This window comes from Lampetra fluviatilis, chromosome 33 (genome assembly GCF_964198595.1).
Source record: "Lampetra fluviatilis chromosome 33, kcLamFluv1.1, whole genome shotgun sequence".
In the NCBI taxonomy this organism is placed as follows: domain Eukaryota; kingdom Metazoa; phylum Chordata; class Hyperoartia; order Petromyzontiformes; family Petromyzontidae; genus Lampetra; species Lampetra fluviatilis.
Window position 1 is genome coordinate 5025967 of NC_136307.1, and position 15058 is coordinate 5041024.

At 43.5% G+C, this 15058-nt stretch overlaps 16 non-coding genes across 16 annotated transcripts; all 16 read left to right on the forward strand.

The window, feature by feature from the left end:
• The first annotated feature begins 1787 nt into the window (after positions 1 to 1787).
• TRNAT-CGU (transfer RNA threonine (anticodon CGU)) lies at positions 1788 to 1860 on the forward strand. The gene has a single exon. It is a non-coding gene; the product is annotated as a tRNA-Thr (tRNA).
• A 596-nt stretch (positions 1861 to 2456) lies between these two features.
• Positions 2457 to 2529, forward strand: TRNAT-UGU (transfer RNA threonine (anticodon UGU)). The gene has a single exon. It is a non-coding gene; the product is annotated as a tRNA-Thr (tRNA).
• Positions 2530 to 4097: 1568 nt separating this feature from the next.
• Positions 4098 to 4169, forward strand: TRNAT-AGU (transfer RNA threonine (anticodon AGU)). Its single transcript has one exon. It is a non-coding gene; the product is annotated as a tRNA-Thr (tRNA).
• A 1313-nt stretch (positions 4170 to 5482) lies between these two features.
• TRNAT-CGU (transfer RNA threonine (anticodon CGU)) lies at positions 5483 to 5555 on the forward strand. Its single transcript has one exon. It is a non-coding gene; the product is annotated as a tRNA-Thr (tRNA).
• Positions 5556 to 5943: 388 nt separating this feature from the next.
• Positions 5944 to 6016, forward strand: TRNAT-UGU (transfer RNA threonine (anticodon UGU)). The gene has a single exon. It is a non-coding gene; the product is annotated as a tRNA-Thr (tRNA).
• A 934-nt stretch (positions 6017 to 6950) lies between these two features.
• On the forward strand, positions 6951 to 7023 carry TRNAT-AGU (transfer RNA threonine (anticodon AGU)). The gene has a single exon. It is a non-coding gene; the product is annotated as a tRNA-Thr (tRNA).
• A 1312-nt stretch (positions 7024 to 8335) lies between these two features.
• TRNAT-CGU (transfer RNA threonine (anticodon CGU)) lies at positions 8336 to 8408 on the forward strand. Its single transcript has one exon. It is a non-coding gene; the product is annotated as a tRNA-Thr (tRNA).
• A 373-nt stretch (positions 8409 to 8781) lies between these two features.
• Positions 8782 to 8854, forward strand: TRNAT-UGU (transfer RNA threonine (anticodon UGU)). The gene has a single exon. It is a non-coding gene; the product is annotated as a tRNA-Thr (tRNA).
• Positions 8855 to 9166: 312 nt separating this feature from the next.
• TRNAT-CGU (transfer RNA threonine (anticodon CGU)) lies at positions 9167 to 9239 on the forward strand. Its single transcript has one exon. It is a non-coding gene; the product is annotated as a tRNA-Thr (tRNA).
• Positions 9240 to 9967: 728 nt separating this feature from the next.
• TRNAT-CGU (transfer RNA threonine (anticodon CGU)) lies at positions 9968 to 10040 on the forward strand. Its single transcript has one exon. It is a non-coding gene; the product is annotated as a tRNA-Thr (tRNA).
• A 596-nt stretch (positions 10041 to 10636) lies between these two features.
• TRNAT-UGU (transfer RNA threonine (anticodon UGU)) lies at positions 10637 to 10709 on the forward strand. Its single transcript has one exon. It is a non-coding gene; the product is annotated as a tRNA-Thr (tRNA).
• Positions 10710 to 11488: 779 nt separating this feature from the next.
• TRNAT-CGU (transfer RNA threonine (anticodon CGU)) lies at positions 11489 to 11561 on the forward strand. The gene has a single exon. It is a non-coding gene; the product is annotated as a tRNA-Thr (tRNA).
• A 388-nt stretch (positions 11562 to 11949) lies between these two features.
• On the forward strand, positions 11950 to 12022 carry TRNAT-UGU (transfer RNA threonine (anticodon UGU)). The gene has a single exon. It is a non-coding gene; the product is annotated as a tRNA-Thr (tRNA).
• A 1180-nt stretch (positions 12023 to 13202) lies between these two features.
• Positions 13203 to 13275, forward strand: TRNAT-AGU (transfer RNA threonine (anticodon AGU)). The gene has a single exon. It is a non-coding gene; the product is annotated as a tRNA-Thr (tRNA).
• Positions 13276 to 14587: 1312 nt separating this feature from the next.
• Positions 14588 to 14660, forward strand: TRNAT-CGU (transfer RNA threonine (anticodon CGU)). Its single transcript has one exon. It is a non-coding gene; the product is annotated as a tRNA-Thr (tRNA).
• A 223-nt stretch (positions 14661 to 14883) lies between these two features.
• TRNAT-UGU (transfer RNA threonine (anticodon UGU)) lies at positions 14884 to 14956 on the forward strand. Its single transcript has one exon. It is a non-coding gene; the product is annotated as a tRNA-Thr (tRNA).
• Positions 14957 to 15058: the final 102 nt, after the last annotated feature.

A 15058-nucleotide genomic window follows, 5' to 3' on the forward strand; every position in this document is an offset into this window, starting at 1 on the left:
TTGTTGTGTTTAGTTTGTTGTCCTTCCCCCGTACCGACGATCAGCGCGGTCGGCTACATATGGTATTAAAGAAGTTCTACATTCGTACTTTTAAGATCTGAGCACGAGTGTGAGCACCTGCTACTGATTTATGGCAGCAGGGGGCACGCCAGTAACGTTGTTCGGTATAAGTGTGGCGTTGTTTTATAACGCACATAACTTAGTTTTCTTGTTCTAGATTTGAAGCTTTCGTGACTGCAATGATTCATATTCTCAGGTTTTTTCGGTAAAGTCACGTAGGTAAAAACATTAAAATTAATGAAAGTAAAATAAAACAAAACAAAATAAAATTCACGACGTTTCGGAGGCAACACAAGTCTCCGTCATCAGGTAGGACCGTCACAGCCGAATTAGCTGCATCAAGTGAAGCAATGATTCAAGATGTAATCCCTTATAAGCAAGTTGAAGGGAGGTGGAGAGGGGGGAGAGCTTATCAGGCTGTGGTAGCCAATGAATGGAAACGTATCGGGAGGGAGGAGGAGCGGTGATCAAAGACTGCACGCAGTGCTCAACACAATGAATGGAGACGTGTCGGGACGGAGGGCGAGCGGCGATCAAAGACTGCACGCAGTGCTCAACACAATGAATGGAGACGCGCCGGGACGGAGGGCGAGCGGTGATCAAAGACATCACGTAGTGCTCAACACAATGAATGGAAACGTGGCGAGCGGTGATCAAAGAACAATGAAGAGATTACTGTTAAACACTGTGGATGTTAACACTCGGTGAAGTAAATTAAAATAGTGCCTGTCAGATAAGATGGTCCAAAAAGTGTAATTAAGTCTTTTTTGCGTGGTTAATAACATCTTTCCAGTGATTACTGAGTTTGTACCCATCATCACGGTTGAAATTATGTCTGTGTTTGTATATTTGTATGGCTTCGTGTACAAACCTTTGATGGTAGCCCGGAGGTTTGCAGAGAACCTTGGTCTCGGAAAAGACAATTTCATGAGAGCCCGCCGAGTTGTAGCAATGATCGGCAACGGCCGAAGAATCAGTTCTGCCGTGTTTCAGATCTGACTTGTGCTCGCGGACACGATCAGCAACATGACGTTTTGTTTCTCCAATGTAGCAATCACCACAAATGCAACTCAATTTGTAGACTCCAGGATACTGTAAGTCAGGAACGACATCCTTCACAGATGGAATCAGATCACGGATTTTATGCACTGTACTGAATCGGACTTGGATCTTATGTTTGTTTAGAATTTTGGAGATCTTTTTGGTCACGCCTGCTATGTATGGTAACGTGATAGTTTTGGTCAGAGTTTCATGTGGTTGTTTCTGTGTGGTGGGAGAGACAGCTTGGCGGATAGTGCGGTCAGAGTATCCGTTCATCCTGAGGGCCCGATGTACATGTCTTAATTCATCAGTCAGGTGGTGTTGGTCAGATGCCATGGGCTCTGTGGTATAGCGTTTTGATGAGAGAATTCTTTTGAGATGGGTGGTGGTGGGAATCCGGTTTCAAGTAGGAATTTGTGTGGGTGGCTTTCCTGTAGACAGAATGTCCCAAGAATCCGTCAAGCCTCCTCTTAAACAGAATATCCAAGAATGGTAGTTTACCGTCTTTCTCCACTTCCAGTTTTCTTGTTTTATTTTAATTGATGTTCCAATGTGCGCATGTGTTAAAGCATTTTTTCATAGTTCACCAGTTCTTCAGAGGGCAATGTTCTTGCGTATTTGGTATAGCTCATTTTGTGGGATATTAGTTTGACATTGCCTTAGAAGTTGAGACAACACACTCAGCTGGCTCCATAGCTCAGGGGTTAGAGCACTGGTTTCGTAAACCAGGGGTCGTGAGTTCAATTCTCACTGGGGCCTGCGTTTTGCTTATTCTTCAAAGAGACTGAGTGAAACATTATCCCCTTGGTTTTCAAAATTGGCCTATGCTGTGGGAGAGCACCGAGTCACTATTAAGGAAACCGGGATGCAATGTTGACCTAGTATTTAGCAGTAATGTGGCAGTTATTTCTAGATTATTGCCAACCGAAAGATATTATTTAGAAGTGTCATATGTGTACGTGTTTAAATTCAAACTTCCCAAGTCATAAGTTGCTAACATGGTCAAGTTTACATGAAGCTGTGTTACGCAATTTGTCGTTTTTGACCACATCGCAAACACGTTCCTTCGGAGTGGGCAGGTAGGAACTTGGTTGGACAGCACATTCGTGCGATCCGTGTCACGCGGCGGAAGCTGCGTGGGGCAGCACGTCACGTGGTGCTGAGCCCGCCTGAACCGCTTTATCAAATACAATTCGAGGGCGTGGCTATGCACGACAGACAGACAAATAATCCCTGGTGGGCAGTGTGGAACAGTTCCTACCTGTATAAACTTCTCAGTTGAGGCATTGGTGCATCTTGCATTAACAGGTTTTGTGAGCTTTTTAATACTGAATTTGCAGGTGTGGAAAATGAGTGGCTCCATAGCTCAGTGGTTAGAGCACTGGTCTTGTAAACCAGGGGTCGCGAGTTCAATTCTCGCTGGGGCCTGTGTAGTTTTGCATCCTGCTTCGGCAATATTGACAAACTAGGTTGTTGGGGGGCGCCTAAAGCGAACAACCACAGCGTGCGGCGGCCCCCAACAGACTGGTCAAGTAAATCCTTATGATCCACTCGCACAACGTGCGGTGGGCCTTCATCCAGCAGTGGATTTAAGCACTTATGTAATGGACAGAGCACGGCTCTCCTTCAATTCAGCAGCGGAGCGAGCACAGCTCTTCCTGAAGCCAGCAGTGGAGAGCACGGGGGTTCCTCAGGGCAGCAGTGGACGGAGCATGGCTCTGTCTCACTCTCACTTACCTGTCTCCTCTGAGCTGCAAGCAATTGTCTGTGTGTATGAGTGAGCCGTGTGTGAGTGGATCGACCGTCAGCTTCCTCACTCTGACTCACCCGTCTCCTCTGAGCTGCGTGTGAGTGAGCTGTGTGTATGAGTGGATCGACAGTCAGCTTTCCGTGGCCATGATGTTGCTGCTTCTCAAAGTGGGGAGTTCGCGGTCACGTGACCCACTTCAACCAATCCAGAGGCGTACATGTTTGGGAGGGGCGCACCTCTGGTTGGCTGCTTGCTCGCGGTCATGTGACGCACTTCAACCAATCTGGGGGCGTTATTCACAGTCACAGAATGACATGAGGACAGATCTGGGCTATTTTATACGTGTATCGAGAGGCTGTTCTTTTAAGTTTTTAGCAATGCTAATAAGAAACAGCAGGGGGCACGGTAGCACTCACTTGGTACAGGTGTGGCATTGTTTTGGACAACAACTAATTTAGGAGTTTACTTGTTTGAATAACTTTTTAATGTAAAGTGTGTGTGCGATAAAACAGTCGTTTAATCGGTCACCAGTTCCTCAGAGAGCCAGGTTTTTTGGTATTCTGATGTTTCCTCAATTTTGTTCTCACCTCAAGAGGTTTGCATAAAACCGTAGCCAACTGGCTTCGTAAACCAGGGGTCGTGAGTTCAATTCTCACTGGGGCCTCTTTTATTTCACACCTTCTTGAGACTGTGATTGAAAATAGAAGTTATTGGTTTTAAAAGTTTGCCCAAGTTTCGAGTGCACCAAGTCATTGTTCCATTTCACCAGGAACCCATGTTGAAATGTTTCTGAATTAATATCATCCAAATACATTTGTTGTGAAATGTCGTCGGAAAATAGCACTGAATGGGTCTTGCATTAACATATATAGATGGGAATAGCTCTGTTGCTCAGCAGTGAAAGCGCTGGTCTTCTAACCTGGGGGCCCTTAAGTTCTTGCTGGAGATTTTAAGTCAGTTTACATCCTCCATTGGTAACATTTTGAAATGTGGTGTCGGCGTGTAAGTGTGGTTCTTTCTTGAAACTTTTTCAAAGATTTCATTTTAGAATGTGTTGTACACTTTCCAACGTGGCTTTTATTAGCAAACATATGGCAACGTAAAATAAAAGTTCATGGGCAGAATCCTTAACTCAATTACCATACCATTAATTGATCTAATTAACCAGGCAACGTGTGCTGATGCTCAAGCCTTCATTTATCCTGTTTCATTTCATGTGTGTCTTTTGGTGACAGAGGCTTCAACTGGCTCCATAGCTCAGTGGTTAGAGCACTGGTCTAGTAAACCAGAGTCGTGAGTTCAATTCTCACTGGAGCCTTTATTTTAAGCATCATTAAACTTCAGTATTATCATTATTTAGTTGAATGTGACAGTTTCAGCTTGTGAGCACCTACTGACACCTATTGATAACTGTAATGTGTTATGAAGCATATGGTGATACTCACCTGGCAATGTCTGTTGATAAAACCACCAAAATTTACATTGTGAACGCTTTTGAACATAAAACGGGTTCAGTCATGGAGATCCGAAACCAGCGACTGAGAGTTACATTCTTATTGTTCACCAAGATCCAAATGAATCTCCGACATAACGTACGTGGAGCTCTTTCAGTCAGTGACAGCGAACTTTCATGATACTCGGGGGCATGGAGCCACGCGCGTTTGGTGTAAATATCATGCACGAAAAACTCAGGCAATATTTCTTGGATAAAGCCAGTCAAATGTACTCTTTAAAACGTTGCCTTACTTTCTGTTCGATGTGGTGTGTGTTTGTTACCAGCTTCCCCAGTCATCAGTTATAAAAGCTGATATTTTGCTCAGATGGCTTTTGTAAACTACCTCGCCTGGTTTACAGGAGATGGTGGGTTCGATTCCGACCCTGACTCCCGTTTGCTTGGAGTTTGCGTGTCTCTCTCCGCGTGGTGGTGTGGACTTTTTTTTAGGGTACTCCGGGTTTGCCATCCACATTTAAAATCAACGTCACACATTTAGAGTATTTGGCTGCTATACATTTCCACGTGACGATAAGCCTCTTCGTCGAGCTATCATTTGTGATAGCCATGTCGCTTCTGAAAAAGAGCTAAAAAGCTCAGTGAGACCTTACCTGGTAAAATAGTTTTAAAAATATCACATCCTGGTGCGGTGAGGTTGACGAATGTGAGCTCCCACGTGTTTTAGGATGTTCGCCACGCAGTTGTGTCGTGAGCGCCCGTGGCACATTGAGAACTGCAGGGGGTGCAATAACTTTTGTTACACTTTTGGAACTTCGGCTTTGCGATGTTTGCAATTAATATAAGCTTTCCAAGGTTATATGTCACGAAGGAGCATCTACCTTAACATAGCAGAATTCGTATTTGGTATAGCTAATTTTTTTGGGGATTTAAGTTAGACATTCCTTCAAAATCCGATGTAAACTTTGGTGCATCAGCTCTTTCTCCTATGTCATCAGTTCCCCTGCTGTATCTGTTCCACCTGATGACGGTCACTTGTGTTGCGATCGAAACGTCGTGGTTTAATTTTTTTTGACCTACGTCACTTTACCGAAAGAACCAAAGAGTATGCATCCCAGCAGTCACGATAACTTCAAATCTAGATTATTCCCTTAGAAGTTGATACAACGCCACACTCAGATGGCTCCATAGCTCAGGGGTTAGAGCACTGGTTTCGTAAACCAGGGGTCGTGAGTTCAATTCTCTCTGGGGCCTGCGTTTTGCTTATTCTTCAAAGAGACTGAGTGAAACATTAAAACCCTTGGTTTTCAAAATTGGCCTATGCGGTGGGTGAGCACCGAGTCACTATTAATGAAACCGGGATGCAAGTTGGACCGAGTATTTCACAGTATTGTGGCAGTTTTTTCTGGATTATTGCCACCCGAAAGTTATTATTTAGAAGTGTCACATGTGTACATGTTTAAATTCAAACTTCCCAAGTCATGAGTTGCGAACATGGTCAAGTTTACATGGAGCTGTGTGACGCAATTTGTCGTTTTTGGCCACATCGCAATTAACTTCTCAGTTGAGGCATTGGTGCAATGTTGCATTAACAGGTTTTGTGAGATTTTTAATAATGGATTTGCAGGTGTAGAAAAGGAGTGGCTCCATAGCTCAGTGGTTAGAGCACTGGTCTTGTAAACCAGGGGTCGCGAGTTCAATTCTCGCTGGGGCCTGCGTAGTTTTGCATCCTACTTCGAAAATATTGACAAATCTAGATGCTGTTCTTTTAAGTTTTTAGCAATGCTAATAAGAAACAGCAGGGGGCACGGTAGCACTCACTTGGTACAGGTGTGGCATTGTTTTGGACAACAACTAACTTAGGAGTTTACTTGTTTGAATAACTTTTAATGTAAAGTGTGTGTGCGATAAAACAGTCGTTTAATCGGTCACCAGTTCCTCAGAGAGCCAGGTTTTTGGTATTGTGATGTTTCCAAAATTTTGTTCTCACCTCAAGAGGTTTGCATAAAACCGTAGCCAACTGGCTTCGTAAACCAGGGGTCGTGAGTTCAATTCTCACTGGGGCCTCTTTTATTTCACACCTTCTTGAGACTGTGATTGAAAATAGAAGTTATTGGTTTTAAAAGTTTGCCCAAGTTTCGAGTGCACCAAGTCATTGTTCCATTTCACCAGGAACCCATGTTGAAATGTTTCTGAATTAATATCATCCAAATACATTTGTTGTGAAATGTCGTCGGAAAATAGCACTGAATGGGTCTTGCATTAACATATATAGATGGGAATAGCTCTGTTGCTCAGCAGTGAAAGCGCTGGTCTTCTAACCTGGGGGCCCTTAAGTTCTTGCTGGAGATTTTAAGTCAGTTTACATCCTCCATTGGTAACATTTTGAAATGTGGTGTCGGCGTGTAAGTGTGGTTCTTTCTTGAAACTTTTTCAAAGATTTCATTTTAGAATGTGTTGTACACTTTCCAACGTGGCTTTTATTAGCAAACATATGGCAACGTAAAATAAAAGTTCATGGGCAGAATCCTTAACTCAATTACCATAACATTAATTGATCTAATTAACCAGGCAACGTGTGCTGATGCTCAAGCCTTCATTTATCCTGTTTCATTTCATGTGTGTCTTTTGGTGACAGAGGCTTCAACTGGCTCCAAAGCTCAGTGGTTAGAGCACTGGTCTAGTAAACCAGGGGTCGTGAGTTCAATTCTCACTGGAGCCTTTATTTTAAGCATCATTAAACTTCAGTATTATCATTATTTAGTTGAATGTGACAGTTTCAGCTTGTGAGCACCTACTGACACCTATTGATAACTGTAATGTGTTATGAAGCATATGGTGATACTCACCTGGCAATGTCTGTTGATAAAACCACCAAAATTTACATTGTGAACGCTTTTGAACATAAAACGGGTTCAGTCATGGAGATCCGAAACCAGCGACTGAGAGTTACATTCTTATTGTTCACCAAGATCCAAATGAATCTCCGACATAACGTACGTGGAGCTCTTTCAGTCAGTGACAGCGAACTTTCATGATACTCGGGGGCATGGAGCCACGCGCGTTTGGTGTAAATATCATGCACGAAAAACTCAGGCAATATTTCTTGGATAAAGCCAGTCAAATGTACTCTTTAAAACGTTGCCTTACTTTCTGTTCGATGTGGTGTGTGTTTGTTACCAGCTTCCCCAGTCATCAGTTATAAAAGCTGATATTTTGCTCAGATGGCTTTTGTAAACTACCTCGCCTGGTTTACAGGAGATGGTGGGTTCGATTCCGACCCTGACTCCCGTTTGCTTGGAGTTTGCGTGTCTCTCTCCGCGTGGTGGTGTGGACTTTTTTTAGGGTACTCCGGGTTTGCCATCCACATTTAAAATCAACGTCACACATTTAGAGTATTTGGCTGCTATACATTTCCACGTGACGATAAGCCTCTTCGTCGAGCTATCATTTGTGATAGCCATGTCGCTTCTGAAAAAGAGCTAAAAAGCTCAGTGAGACCTTACCTGGTAAAATAGTTTTAAAAATATCACATCCTGGTGCGGTGAGGTTGACGAATGTGAGCTCCCACGTGTTTTAGGATGTTCGCCACGCAGTTGTGTCGTGAGCGCCCGTGGCACATTGAGAACTGCAGGGGGTGCAATAACTTTTGTTACACTTTTGGAACTTCGGCTTTGCGATGTTTGCAATTAATATAAGCTTTCCAAGGTTATATGTCACGAAGGAGCATCTACCTTAACATAGCAGAATTCGTATTTGGTATAGCTAATTTTTTTGGGGATTTAAGTTAGACATTCCTTCAAAATCCGATGTAAACTTTGGTGCATCAGCTCTTTCTCCTATGTCATCAGTTCCCCTGCTGTATCTGTTCCACCTGATGACGGTCACTTGTGTTGCGATCGAAACGTCGTGGTTTAATTTTTTTTGACCTACGTCACTTTACCGAAAGAACCAAAGAGTATGCATCCCAGCAGTCACGATAACTTCAAATCTAGATTATTCCCTTAGAAGTTGATACAACGCCACACTCAGATGGCTCCATAGCTCAGGGGTTAGAGCACTGGTTTCGTAAACCAGGGGTCGTGAGTTCAAATCTCACTGGGGCCTTCGTTTTGCTTGTTCTTCAAAGAGACTGAGTGAAACATTAAAACCCTTGGTTTTCAAAATTGGCCTCTGCTGTGGGAGAGCACCGAGTCACGATGCAAATTGGACCGAGTGTTTCGCAGTAATGTGGCAGTTTTTTTCTGGAATATTGCCACCCGAAAGTTATTATTTAAAAGTGTCATATGTGTACGTGCTTAAATTCAAACTTCCCAAGTCATGAGATGCTAACATGGTCAAGTTTACATGGAGCTGTGTGACGCAATTTGTCGTTTTTGGCCACATCGCAATTAACTTCTCAGTTGAGGCATTGGTGCCATGTTGCATTAACAGGTTTTGTGCGCTTTTTAATAATGGATTTGCAGTTGAGCAACTGAGTGGCTCCATAGCTCAGTGGTTAGAGCACTGGTCTTGTAAACCAGGGGTCGCGAGTTCAATTCTCGCTGGGGCCTGTGTAGTTTTACATCCTACTTCGGCAATATTGACAAATCAAGAGGCGGCTGTTCTTTTAAGATGTCAGCAATGCTAATAAGAAACAGCAGGGGGCACGGTAGCATTGACTTGGTACTGGTGTGTCATTCTCTTGGGCAACAACTAACTTAGGAGTTTACTTGTTTGAATAACTTTTTATTTTGAAAGTGTGTTTGCGATAACAGTCGTTTTATCGGTCACCAGTTCCTCAGAGAGTCAGGTTTTTGGTTTTGTGATATGTTTCCTCAATTGTGTTCTCACCTCAAGAGATTTGCATAAAACTGTAGCCAACTGGCTCCATAGCTCAGGGATTAGAGCGCTGGTTTCGTAAACCAGGGGTCGTGAGTTCAATTCTCACTGGGGCCTCTTTTATTTCACACCTTTTTCAGGCTGTGATTGAAAATAAAAGTTCTTTGTTTTCAAAGTTGGCCCATGTTCGAGCGTACCAAGTCACTGTTCATTTCACCAGGGACCAAGGTGGCCCTAGCATCTTGATTTAATGTTGAAATGTTTCTGGATTCATATCATCCAAATACATTTGTTGTGAAGTGTCGTCGGAAAATAGCACTGAATGGGTCTTGCATTAAGATATATATGGGAATCGCTCTGTTGCTCAGCAGTGAAATCGCTGGTCTTGTAACCTGGGGGTCGTTCCTTCAGTTCTTGCTGGAGATTCTAAGTCGGTTTACATCCTGCATTGGTAACATTTTGAAATGTTGTACTACTTGTTGTGTTTAGTTTGTTGTCCTTCCCCCGTACCGACGATCAGCGCGGTCGGCTACATATGGTATTAAAGAAGTTCTACATTCGTACTTTTAACATCTGAGCACGAGTGTGAGCACCTGCTACTGATTTATGGCAGCAGGGGGCACGCCAGTAACGTTGTTCGGTATAAGCGTGGCGTTGTTTTATAACGCACATAACTTAGTTTTCTTGTTTTATTTTAATTGATTTTCCAATGTGCGCATGTGTTAAAGCATTTTTTCATAGTTCACCAGTTCTTCAGAGGGCCATGTTCTTGCGTATTTGGTATAGCTCATTTTGTGGGATATTAGTTTGACATTGCCTTAGAAGTTGAGACAACACACTCAGATGGCTCCATAGCTCAGGGGTTAGAGCACTGGTTTCGTAAACCAGGGGTCGTGAGTTCAATTCTCACTGGGGCCTGCGTTTTGCTTATTCTTCAAAGAGACTAAGTGAAACATTAACCCCTTGGTTTTCAAAATTGGCCTATGCTGTGGGAGAGCACCGAGTCACTATTAAGGAAACCGGAATGCAATGTTGACCTAGTATTTAGCAGTAATGTGGCAGTTTTTTCTAGATTATTGCCAACCGAAAGATATTATTTAGAAGTGTCATATGTGTACGTGTTTAAATTCAAACTTCCCAAGTCACAAGTTGCTAACATGGTCAAGTTTACATGAAGCTGTGTTACGCAATTTGTCGTTTTTGGCCACATCGCAAACACGTTCCTTCGGAGTGGGAAGGTAGGAACTTGGTTGGACAGCGCATTCGTGCGATCCGTGTCACGCGGCGGAAGCTGCGTGGGGCGGCGCGTCACGTGGTGCTGAGCCCGCCTGAACCGCTTTATCAAATACAATTCGAGGGCGTGGCTATGCACGACAGACAGACAAATAATCCCTGGTGGGCAGTGTGGAACTGTTCCTACCTGTATAAACTTCTCAGTTGAGGCATTGGTGCATCTTGCATTAACAGGTTTTGTGAGCTTTTTAATACTGAATTTGCAGGTGTGGAAAATGAGTGGCTCCATAGCTCAGTGGTTAGAGCACTGGTCTTGTAAACCAGGGGTCGCGAGTTCAGTTCTCGCTGTGGCCTGTGTAGTTTTGCATCCTGCTTCGGCAATATTGACAAACTAGGTTGTTGGGGGGCGCCTATAGCGAACAACCACAGCGTGCGGCGGCCCCCAACAGACTGGTCAAGTAAATCCTTACGATCCACTCGCACAACATGCGGTGGGCCTTCATCCAGCAGTGGATTTAAGCACTTATGTAATGGACAAAGCACGGCTCTCCTTCAATTCAGCAGCGGAGCGAGCACAGCTCTTCCTAAAGCCAGCAGTGGAGAGCACGGGGGTTCCTCAGGGCAGCAGTGGACGGAGCATGGCTCCGTCTCACTCTCACTTACCTGTCTCCTCTGAGCTGCAAGCAATTGTCTGTGTGTATGAGTGAGCCGTGTGTGAGTGGATCGACCGTCAGCTTCCTCACTCTGACTCACCCGTCTCCTCTGAGCTGCGTGTGAGTGAGCTGTGTGTATGAGTGGATCGACCGTCAGCTTTCCGTGGCCATGATGTTGCTGCTTCTCAAAGTGGGGAGTTCGCGGTCACGTGACCCACTTCAACCAATCCAGAGGCGTACATGTTTGGGAGGGGCGCACCTCTGGTTGGCTGCTTGCTCGCGGTCATGTGACGCACTTCAACCAATCTGGGGGCGTTAATCACAGTCACAGAATGACATGAGGACAGATCTGGGCTATTTTATACGTGTATCGAGAGGCTGTTCTTTTAAGTTTTCAGCAATAATCAACGATTTTTGCCCGCAACAATCACCAAAAAACTCCGCGTTTTTCTGGAGGGACTGATAAAACTGTAGCCAACTGGCTCCATAGCTCAGGGGCAGGAGCACTGGTTTCGTAAACCAGGGGTCGTGAGTTCAATTCTCACTGGGGCTTGCGTTTTGCTTATTCTTCAAAGATACTGAGTGAAACATTAAAACCCTTGGTTTTCAAAATTGGCCTATGCGGTGGGTGAGCACCGAGTCACTATTAATGAAACCGGGATGCAAGTTGGACCGAGTATTTCACAGTATTGTGGCAGTTTTTTCTGGATTATTGCCACCCGAAAGTTATTATTTAGAAGTGTCACATGTGTACATGCTTAAATTCAAACTTCCAAAGTCATGAGTTGCGAACATGGTCAAGTTTACATGGAGCTGTGTGACGCAATTTGTCGTTTTTGGCCACATCGCAATTAACTTCTCAGTTGAGGCATTGGTGCAATGTTGCATTAACAGGTTTTGTGAGCTTTTTAATAATGGATTTGCAGGTGTAGAAAAGGAGTGGCTCCATAGCTCAGTGGTTAGAGCACTGGTCTTGTAAACCAGGGGTCGCGAGTTCAATTCTCGCTGGGGCCTGCGTAGTTTTGCATCCTACTTCGGCAATATTGACAAATCTAGATGCTGTTCTTTTAAGTTTTTAGCAATGCTAATAAGAAACAGCAGGGGGCACGGTAGCACTCATTTGGTACAGGTGTGGCATTGTTTTGGACAACAACTAACTTAGGAGTTTACTTGTTTGAATAACTTTTTAATGTAAAGTGTGTGTGCGATAAAACAGTCGTTTAATCGGTCACCAGTTCCTCAGAGAGCCAGGTTTTTGGTATTGTGATGTTTCCTCAATTTTGTTCTCACCTCAAGAGGTTTGCATAAAACCGGAGCCAACTGGCTTCGTAAACCAGGGGTCGTGAGTTCAATTCTCACTGGGGCCTCTTTTATTTCACACCTTCTTGAGACTGTGATTGAAAATAGAAGTTATTGGTTTTAAAAGTTGGCCCATGTTTCGAGTGCACCAAGTCATTGTTCCATTTCACCAGGGACCCATGTTGAAATGTTTCTGAATTAATATCATCCAAATACATTTGTTGTGAAATGTCGTCGGAAAATAGCACTGAATGGGTCTTGCATCAACATATATAGATGGGAATAGCTCTGTTGCTCAGCAGTGAAAGCGCTGGTCTTCTAACCTGGGGGCTCTTAAGTTCTTGCTGGAGATTCTAAGTCAGTTTACATCCTCCATTGGTAACATTTTGAAATGTGGTGTCGGCGTGTAAGTGTGGTTCTTTCTTGAAACTTTTTCAAAGATTTCATTTTAGAATGTGTTGTACACTTTCCAACGTGGCTTTTATTAGCAAACATATGGCAACGTAAAATAAAAGTTCATGGGCAGAATCCTTAACTCAATTACCATATCATTAATTGATCTAATTAACCAGGCAACGTGTGCTGATGCTCAAGCCTTAATTTATCCTGTTTCATTTCATGTGTGTCTTTTGGTGACAGAGGCTTCAACTGGCTCCATAGTTCTAGATTTGAAGCTTTCGTGACTGCAATGATTCATATTCTTAGGTTTTTTCGGTAAAGTCACGTAGGTAAAACATTAAAATTAATGAAAGTAAAATAAAACAAAACAAAAAAATAAAATTCACGACGTTTCGGAGGCAACACAAGTCTCCGTCATCAGGTGTTTTGTTTTATTTTACTTTCATTAATTTTAATGTTTTACCTACGTGACTTTACCGAAAAAACCTAAGAATATGGCTCCATAGCTCAGTGGTTAGAGCACTGGTCTAGTAAACCAGGGGGCGTGAGTTCAATTCTCACTGGAGCCTTTATTTTAAGCATCATTAAACTTCAGTATTATCATTATTTAGTTGAATGTGACAGTTTCAGCTTGTGAGCACCTACTGACACCTATTGATAACTGCAATGTGTTATGAAGCATATGGTGATACTCACCTGGCAATGTCTGTTGATAAAACCACCAAAATTTACATTGTGAACGCTTTTGAACATAAAACGGGTTCAGTCATGGAGATCCGAAACCAGCGACTGAGAGTTACATTCTTATTGTTCACCAAGATCCAAATGAATCTCCGACATAACGTACGTGGAGCTCTTTCAGTCAGTGACAGCGAACTTTCATGATACTCGGGGGCATGGAGCCACGCGCGTTTGGTGTAAATATCATGCACGATAACTAAGGCAACATTTAATGGATAAAGCCAGTCAAATGTACTCTTTAAAACGTTGCCTTACTTTCTGTTCGATGTGGTGTGTGTTTGTTACCAGCTTCCCCAGTCATCAGTTATAAAAGCTGATATTTTGCTCAGATGGCTTTTGTAAACTACCTCGCCTGGTTTACAGGAGATGGTGGGTTCGATTCCGACCCTGACTCCCGTTTGCTTGGAGTTTGCGTGTCTCTCTCCGCGTGGTCGTGTGGACTTTTTTTTAGGGTACTCCGGGTTTGCCATCCACATTTAAAATCAACGTCACACATTTAGAGTATTTGGCTGCTATACATTTCCACGTGACGATAAGCCTCTTCGTCGAGCTATCATTTGTGATAGCCATGTCGCTTCTGAAAAAGAGCTAAAAAGCTCAGTGAGACCTTACCTGGTAAAATAGTTTTAAAAATATCACATCCTGGTGCGGTGAGGTTGACGAATGTGAGCTCCCACGTGTTTTAGGATGTTCGCCACGCAGTTGTGTCGTGAGCGCCCGTGGCACATTGAGAACTGCAGGGGGCGCAATAACTTTTGTTACACTTTTGGAACTTCGGCTTTGCGATGTTTACAATTAATATAAGCTTTCCAAGGTTATATGTCACGAAGGAGCATCTACCTTAACATAGCAGAATTCGTATTTGGTATAGCTAATTTTTTTGGGGATTTAAGTTAGACATTCCTTCAAAATCCGATGTAAACTTTGGTGCATCAGCTCTTTCTCCTATGTCATCAGTTCCCCTGCTGTATCTGTTCCACCTGATGACGGTCGCTTGTGTTGCGATCGAAACGTCGTGTTTTAATTTTTTTTGACCTACGTCACTTTACCGAAAGAACCAAAGAGTATGCATCGCAGCAGTCACGATAACTTCAAATCTAGATTATTCCCTTAGAAGTTGATACAACGCCAGACTCAGATGGCTCCATAGCTCAGGGGTTAGAGCACTGGTTTCGTAAACCAGGGGTCGTGAGTTCAATTCTCACTGGGGCCTTCGTTTTGCTTGTTCTTCAAAGAGACTGAGTGAAACATTAAAACCCTTGGTTTTTAAAATTGGCCTCTGCTGTGGGAGAGCACCGAGTCACGATTAAGGAAATCGGGATGCAAATTGGACCGAGTGTTTCGCAATTAACTTCTCAGTTGAGGCATTGGTGCCATGTTGCATTAACAGGTTTTGTGCGCTTTTTAATAATGGATTTGCAGGTGAGCAAACGAGTGGCTCCATAGCTCAGTGGTTAGAGCACTGGTCTTGTAAACCAGGGGTCGAGAGTTCAATTCTCGCTGTGGCCTGTGTAGTTTTACATCCTACTTCGGCAATATTGACAAATCGAGAGGCGGCTGTTCTTTTAAGATGTCAGCAATGCTAATAAGAAACAGCAGGGGGCACGGTAG